Source organism: Taeniopygia guttata, chromosome 23, assembly GCF_048771995.1.
Source record: "Taeniopygia guttata chromosome 23, bTaeGut7.mat, whole genome shotgun sequence".
Lineage (NCBI taxonomy): Eukaryota > Metazoa > Chordata > Aves > Passeriformes > Estrildidae > Taeniopygia > Taeniopygia guttata.
The window spans coordinates 4266737-4274434 of record NC_133048.1 but is presented as its reverse complement, the minus strand read 5'-3'; positions in this window follow the sequence as shown (position 1 = coordinate 4274434).

Below are 7698 nucleotides of genomic sequence, written 5' to 3'. Positions count from 1 at the left end.
GTGCAAAATTTCCTGTGCTTTCCAACATGTAGCACTGTGGACATCAGACTGAAACCTAGGAGAAATTACAGACAGCCCAAAAAGCACTCACTGTTTAATTGCTGCTCAATAATTTATCAGCATCTAATTTTGAAACTTTTTTTCCTATTTAAAAGTGTTCAATTGTATCCAAGCATTCACAGAGATCTAATTTAAATCTAATTGTCTAATGTATTGTGGAGAAGAAAGCAGATCCTACAATGGTGTTAATTTTGTTCCTTTGGTGATGTCCTGTGGAGTCCCTGTGGAGGCTGTTCTGGTAGGATCCAGCCTTATTGTATAATTGAGCATACAAATACACAGGGAAATTATTTTGATCTCAAGCATCTTAATCTCATCTCAAATAATATTTGACTTGGATTGAGAATTATAACTTGGGTGCTGTGGCACACTAAATTAATTTCTTGCTACGGATAACACGAACATACTCTCCAGATTCTGCTTATTTCTATCTTGACAATTTGATGTTCTGCCATGATGAACAATTTGCCTTAGCATTCTCCTGCCTTAAAATAAAGGCTGTTAAAGAGTTTAAGACTTTATCTTTTGAGGGCATTGCTAGCTACATTATATTATATGTTGCTTTGACCCTTGTCTTGGACATTCCCAGATGTCAATTTTAACTGGCAAATCATGACATTACTCTTGTGTTGCATCTAAGCCATTCTGTACCCCAATGAAGAACATTTGCTTCTCAAGAAAAGAGAGAAACAAACGGATTTGTACTTTCTCTAAAGAAAACTATTGCCGGACCTCTAAATATCCAAATCCAATACATTGCTCGAACTTGATTTACAGCATTCCAAACACAGACTATTGAGGAAGTTAAACTTCAGTGGTCATACTCCTCCCTTTGTCTTCTATTCCTGTCTGGTGTCTCAAGTGTGTTATGTCAGAATATATCCAGTAAGATGAGCCTCCCCACACTGCTATGGATCTGGAATGGGATTGCGGGGTTTGAGTTGTGGCCTGAATTGAATCATAGATGTCTATCTGCTTCTCAGAAATGGGTTTGCCCATGTCAGGCTCTTCCAATTAATAGAATTGGTCATAAGTAGCTTAAAAGTGCTTTTTAAAAAATCAATATATAGTATGTTGGGGTTTGGGTTTTTTCCCCCCACTTCATAAAGTTAATGGGGCCAAATCATGTCCTGTCTGTTTCTTACTGAGCAGTGAACTCGGAGGGCTATTGCCCGAGTATATACTTCAGGCTTTTGCTTGTGATAAGGATATGGTTTGTAATTCTGTTCTAACACCAAGTTTTGCTGCCCTATCCGTATGACTTTCTGGTAGTTGTACAGCTCTTGTAATGCTGAGCAGAACCCTGTAGTCCCAATAAGTATTGGCTTTTCAATATTCGTTGTAAAGGGCATCTAGTACAAGGAGCTTAATTGGAATCACATTTCAAGTCCTCTCCATCCTGGAAGAAGGTAGTGTTCCCCTATTGCACATGTTAGCCTAGGAGAGGTGAGGTGCTAGTAAATGCTGTGGGGGGAGTGGGGAGGAAGTTAAACACCTCAGTTACAGAGGCTACAAAACAGCTGAGAAACAAAAATGTTAAAATTGTCTTCCTCAAGAACTGTAAATTTGCATCTTGTATTTATTTTTCCCTCTAATAATAATTTATACTAGTAGTTTTATTAAATATGAGGAGCGAGCTATTAATTTTTATCATTGGAAATCATAACACTTTAACTCCGTAGAAGTTTATATTTGCAAGATATACCAAGTTCTTTGATTTACATGGTTTATGGCTACTCAAATTCACCTTTTAAATTTGCAGTAGTACTTTTATTTAATCCTTAGATAAGGTGTGCTACAGCTTACTTGAATAGTGGTGTGTGCTGAACTTGAAGAACTTAATGAAATGATGGAAAAAAATTATCAAGCAAAGATACTGTAGTACAGTGGAAAACTACCATGCCTGACTCGAGGGAAGAATTTCTCAGCACAATTTTGACATCTAGTTAAAAAATAAATTTAAATTTACTCTCATGCATTTCTTTTGATTGTTTCTTCAGTATAACTTAGCAAAAATCCTCTATAATATGTTGAAAATGGATTTCAACTTGCACACCAATATTCAGCTTTTATGAGTATCCTGCTGGCATTGGAGGAGGAGCCATGAAATGGAGTTTTAATAATTATTTGATCACTCATTTATAGCAGTTGCTTAAATGTCTGTATTAATAAGGTGTTTGACTTAAGAAGCAAGTTACCAGATTCCTAGCAGTTCCAAAACTTGAGCAAAATACTTTTACAGCTACTGTGTTATTATATAATTTATTTCACTTTATTAACAAGTTAGTTTACTAAGCTCAACTTTTAATTTTACTATTTCATTCAACATAGTTTGCATTTTTTCAAAGTGTTTTCTAGCAATTGTTTATTTTTAAATCTCATCTTCTGTAGTCTGATTATTAAAGAATGACAACTGCATTGCTTAAACCTTTCCAAAATAAACTCGAAGTAGAAGATCACCGCACGATTTTGGTGACTCTGTATAAAAACCTGACCACTTTTTGTCCCTTCTATATTTGGACATTAAGCCCATTTCTATAATTTGAACTACACAGAAAAAAAATACAGAGGACACTCTTATTATAAGGCTAGGAGAGAAACAAATGTGAAGTGCTGAGCAAAAAGTCTTAAACCTCTCAAAAATAATTGGTATCAAGACTCACAGACCCTACTGAATGAATGTATTTTCAACAAGATTTAATTGTTATCCAAAAATTGTTATCCATCCATAGAACAGCAAGGACCTAGCCTAGAAATCTGTCATCAGCAATCTTTGATCATGCATGACTTGAGGTGGAGTATGTGTGTGATTAAGGATTGCTTTTAGGGTGGAGGTTGTCAGTGGAATTTTGTCATTCATGTGAACTATGTGAGTAGCTCAGAGCCTTATAGAAAGAGTGTACCATGTTGTGGTTCTGTTTTTTCTAAAACAACAAAAAAAAGAAGTTAGAGCTTCTGTTAACTTAGAACTTGAATGAAGCTGTTCTAGTCTATTGGCTTAAATTTTCCTTTGAAACCCAGAGCAGTTTTGTTGAGCATGTGTTAGTTGATAAAATGTGTAGAGCAGGGAGAAAAAAAAATAACTTGTACCAAAGGGAAACCATAAGCTTTTGGTCTCATTCAAATAAAATAGTCAAGATGGATCTGTGATACTTGGTTATTGATCAGGAACTTCTGAAATTTTAGAACAGGAGAATCCCTCTGAAGAAATGTTGTTTTAACAACTTGGAGGTTACCAGAAGCTCTCAAAGGCAGTTCAGAATATATTTTCTGATGTCCAGAAATCTGCAAGTGTCAATTTTGTATTTTAACTCCTTCCTTTTACCTGACTATCAGGGAAGCGTGATTGAGGCTGACCTGACATGTCATGATGTCGACTTGCTAGGTGGGGTTCGCAGGGGACATTAACCTTGGAGTTATAGGTAAGAAAACTTTCTTTCTCATTTCCTTCAGTAAGGTGAAAGGGTTGGTGTGGGAGGAGGGAGGATATGAGCTCCACAGACCTGAGCACTGGAATAGCTTTCAAAATCTGCCATTACCATGAAGAGATTGCAAGTGTGGAAGGTGAAGGTTGAGGTTGAATTTGTCCATGTTCAAGAGAGGTATGGCATAGGTTCTTGAAATTAATTTGAAAATAAAGATGACTTGCACTTTGGGAGAAAGGTGGATGCTCTTTTAGGGGTGCTGGAAGCATAAAATATTTTGAACATTTAAGTTTTTCCTCCCTAATTAAATCCAGGTATGGGTTGGATTTCTTTCCCCACCTGTGGAAAAGCAAAGAATTTGCAGCACACTTCTTCAAAGCTTAAGAATGCTGTTAAGAAAAGTGTCCAAGTAGATCTCTGGAAAATAATAAAATTTTGCCTTGGAAATAAAAACACTGGCATATCATGAGTTTGAATCATTTATGTATTGAACCTGATAATGCTTAGAAGGCACTAATCAAGAGAGAATGGCTTTTGTACCAAAGGACAGTTGTAGTTGATCCCATGATAAAATCCCACTGGATTTTAATAATCATCTCTTTTTGTGGAGGGCATATGTTGATTCTAGACAAACAAATAGCAAAAGCTGAAGAACAGGTTTGCAAATCAAATACTTGGATATGTTGAATTCTTCATGGCACCTGCTCATCTTGCACCTTTCCTCAGCCAGCAGACTTGTCTTTTCCTGCTTGTTCATGCAGTACTTGGAAAGGAGCAGAGAAGTTGGAAAAGCTTACTAGGCTAGAGGAGCATTCCAGGTGCAGTCATTGTTTACCGTGGGACTGAATAGCATGCCAGTTCTGACACCAACTGCAGAAGAAATGTGCCTGGTGAGTACAGGTATTTTGTAAGGAATTTTCAGAAATAAAGTATTTGTTTCATTCCAGATGAACTTTACTTGGCATACCACAGCCTGAGAAGAGTTACAATCACACAAAGTCATCAGTGTTGTTTCACTTGAAAGGTTGTAAACAGAAAAAAGAGGATCTCTTAATTCTGGATTTTCCAATCTGCATGTCCCATAGAGCTGCTGATAGCGTAGTAGGATGTATTGCACATGCTCAGGTGGCCTGTCTCTGGGAAAGGAAGCAGATGGCAAGGCTCCTACAGGAGAAAAAGCAACTGAATGGATTGGCTTTTGCACATGTGGAATTTGGAGATAGCTGGAAATAGTGGGAATGGGACATGCTCCTTTCATAAAACATCAGTCTCTTATCAGTGAAGTTTATGAGTTTAAAACACAATATAAGTATATATTTATGTGATCATATGCTGCTAAATTGCATTAAATGAAAAAAAAAAAAGAACGAAAAGCAGACCAAATTCCAGTTCTGCCATCCTTGCTTCAGACACAAGCTTCACTTTTTTCCTTCTTTAGCACCAGTGAGCGTGCAGTCTTCTCATTGGATTCTCCTGTTGAACTTCTGCAGAGTTTGTATAAGTGTAGGATACACAGTTTTTTCTCTCTGTTTTTAAATCTTAGCAGCAACCTGTTAGAAATAATTGTATTTACGTTTTAATTTCAAGGAATGAGCATCCATTGTACCAGCACCTGTTCACATGACATTATTCTTTCTGACATACCTTCAGACAGTTCAGATTTGATGTGCAGAAGGTGCATACCCATCTTGAATATCAGAGGAGATGTGGTCTAAGCAATAATTTCATGATAGGAAAGGAATCTAATTCTGGAGACCATTCAGCTGTCTTAGCAATGGATGCTTCTGTCTGTTCTAGAATTCCGTGCTGTGCTGCTTTAACTGCTGCAAAAAAAGGAGAAGTGAAACACTGCATGGGCTAAAAGTCCTGTGATTAAAAATAGTTGCAGTTCTGAAAAAAAGCTAAAAACAACCAAACAACCTTTATGAAAAACCTAAAGTCCCAAACAAGGAAAGACAGCATGACTGTGCCCACAGCACCCTGTGGACTGGGCACCTTTTCCTTCTCTCCTTGGGAAGGACAGAGGAGTTGCTGTAGGGTCCTTGCAGGTAGGTGGTAGCTGGCCAGGTTTGGGAAATACCCCACTAAGGCAGCAGTTCAGGAACAGCTGGATCGTTTTTCAGTAAACCTGAGTTATTGTCAGGGATGGCTCTAGACTGACATCACATCTCTGGGCCTCTTACCAAAGTTTGCTGTGTGCTGATCCAGGAAGAGGAAAAGAGCTGTGAATTCTTTTTGTTTTCTCTTGTTGCTGGTATGGCCACTTTTCAAGTATTTTATAAATCTATTTGTGCTACAGTGGGTGTTCTCTTCCCACCTTGGAAATGTTCTTCATGCAGTACCAGGAAGGTCAGGATTGAAAGGGCTGTGGTGAGGAATTCATGGAACTTTGCTGGGAATCAAGAGATCTTGTACAGTGCTAAAAATTAAGCCAGGAGAATATTAGCACACTAGCATTCTGCAAGTCAAGTTCAACAGGGTCAAAAACTGGAGGAGTGTAGATCGTAAAAAGGTCCTTTAGTAGCCAGATAGCTGAGCAGTGGCTCATAAATAAGGACAGTCATGCTTACCTGATTGTGCTTACTCCAGAAAGTTGAGCAGCCACCTTTATTCTCCTGTTTCCATACAGTTCTGGATTCAATTTAAAATTTTTGGTGAACACGGCTTTAAAGATGACTCTTAACCATAACCTTTTCTGTCAGATTTGGTTTTCTGCCCCACCAATTTTCTTTCAGCTATTATTTATGGGTTCAGTACAAAAACCCTATTAATGAATAACTAGTCGGTCTTTATGCCATACATGTTGTTTTTTATTTCTGTAGCTTTGATTTTCAAACTGCTGTACACTTGCAGGATGCTAATGTATTGCATTACATCTAATAAGCAGTCTGAAGGCCTTTTGATAGAGCACTGCTGAGCTAAACACAGGTCAGAGGCAAAATTCAGTTTCAGGTTGAAGAGTGAGTCTGTAGCAGTTCTCCTGGTGAACTTGACAGCATATTTCTCAACTGCTTCTTGTTCAGATCCAAAGTAATATTTTGCCATCAGTGCTGTTCCCCTTACAACAAGGCTGCTCTCTGAAAACAGTTCTTGCTACTCTGATACTGCACAAACCAATAATTATGAGTAGAGACATTGAATTTAAGGTTCCTGAGAAATTAGGATGTTTAAACCCTTCATGGTAACATTATAGCTTCTCATTTCTACTCTTCCTTTCCTCTCCCATTGTTGGTTGGATGTTCACCTGTACCAGTCAGTTTATGTAGAGAGAAAGAGGAGAAAAGCATTCCCTGCAGTGTCTTGGGTCTGTTGAACCAAAAAGTGCTGGTGCAGATGCAAAGCCCTGTTGCAAGGTTTGAGATTTTTTTGAGTGGACCTTGCTGGTTTTCAAATTATTTTTTGATGTAGTATGTAAAGGTAAAAATACTGCAGGATTCTTCAAATTTCTTTGATAATATTCCTTACCTATGTGAAGTATGAGAACTTGAATTACTAATTTTTTCAGCATTTTTAGATGCTAGATGTTGCAGAGAACTGTAGGCATGCACTTAGGAGCTAATTTGCTCATAAAATCATTTTATGCAAAAAACCATTCATCATTCATCATGTTTGGGAAGCACTAGAACATATATTTTCTTCAATGTTCTGGTAAACATTAAATCTTCACTATGTTTCTTTCATGACAGTTCATAGAAAATAAATGTACTTTTTTTCCCTGTCCTTTTTTGCTTGACTGACTCTTGGTTGTAAAGTTTTAACATTTTCTCTCATGTCAAATAGATGTTTTCTTTTACATCCCTTAGAAGTGGGTTCAGAAGGGTTTGCAGTGTAGCATGTAAAATCTAAAGGTCACAAATTAAATCTATTTCACCGAGCTGAAATGTGGTCCATGCAGTGAAGGCTGCACCTTCCCCACTGTGGGAGGCCAGAGAGGTATCTCCACCAATGTAGGTCATCTTTTTTCTTGCATTGGAAATAGCTTGAAAAATCCTTTTAGCTGGTAGGCTGAAGTTTAAAATAGAAGTAGCTAAAGAACATAAAATGTGCTACTGTATCAGTAGAAGCTGTTGAATTGAGATACAGATGTGCAAGTATTTGAGTAGCTCTTTGTGATTTTTCTGTATGAGATGTTTGCAGTGTGGGGTGGGCAGAGTGTTTGTTTATACATATGGAAGAACACTAATGTGGTTGCTCAGCTCTTAATTGCTGTGAT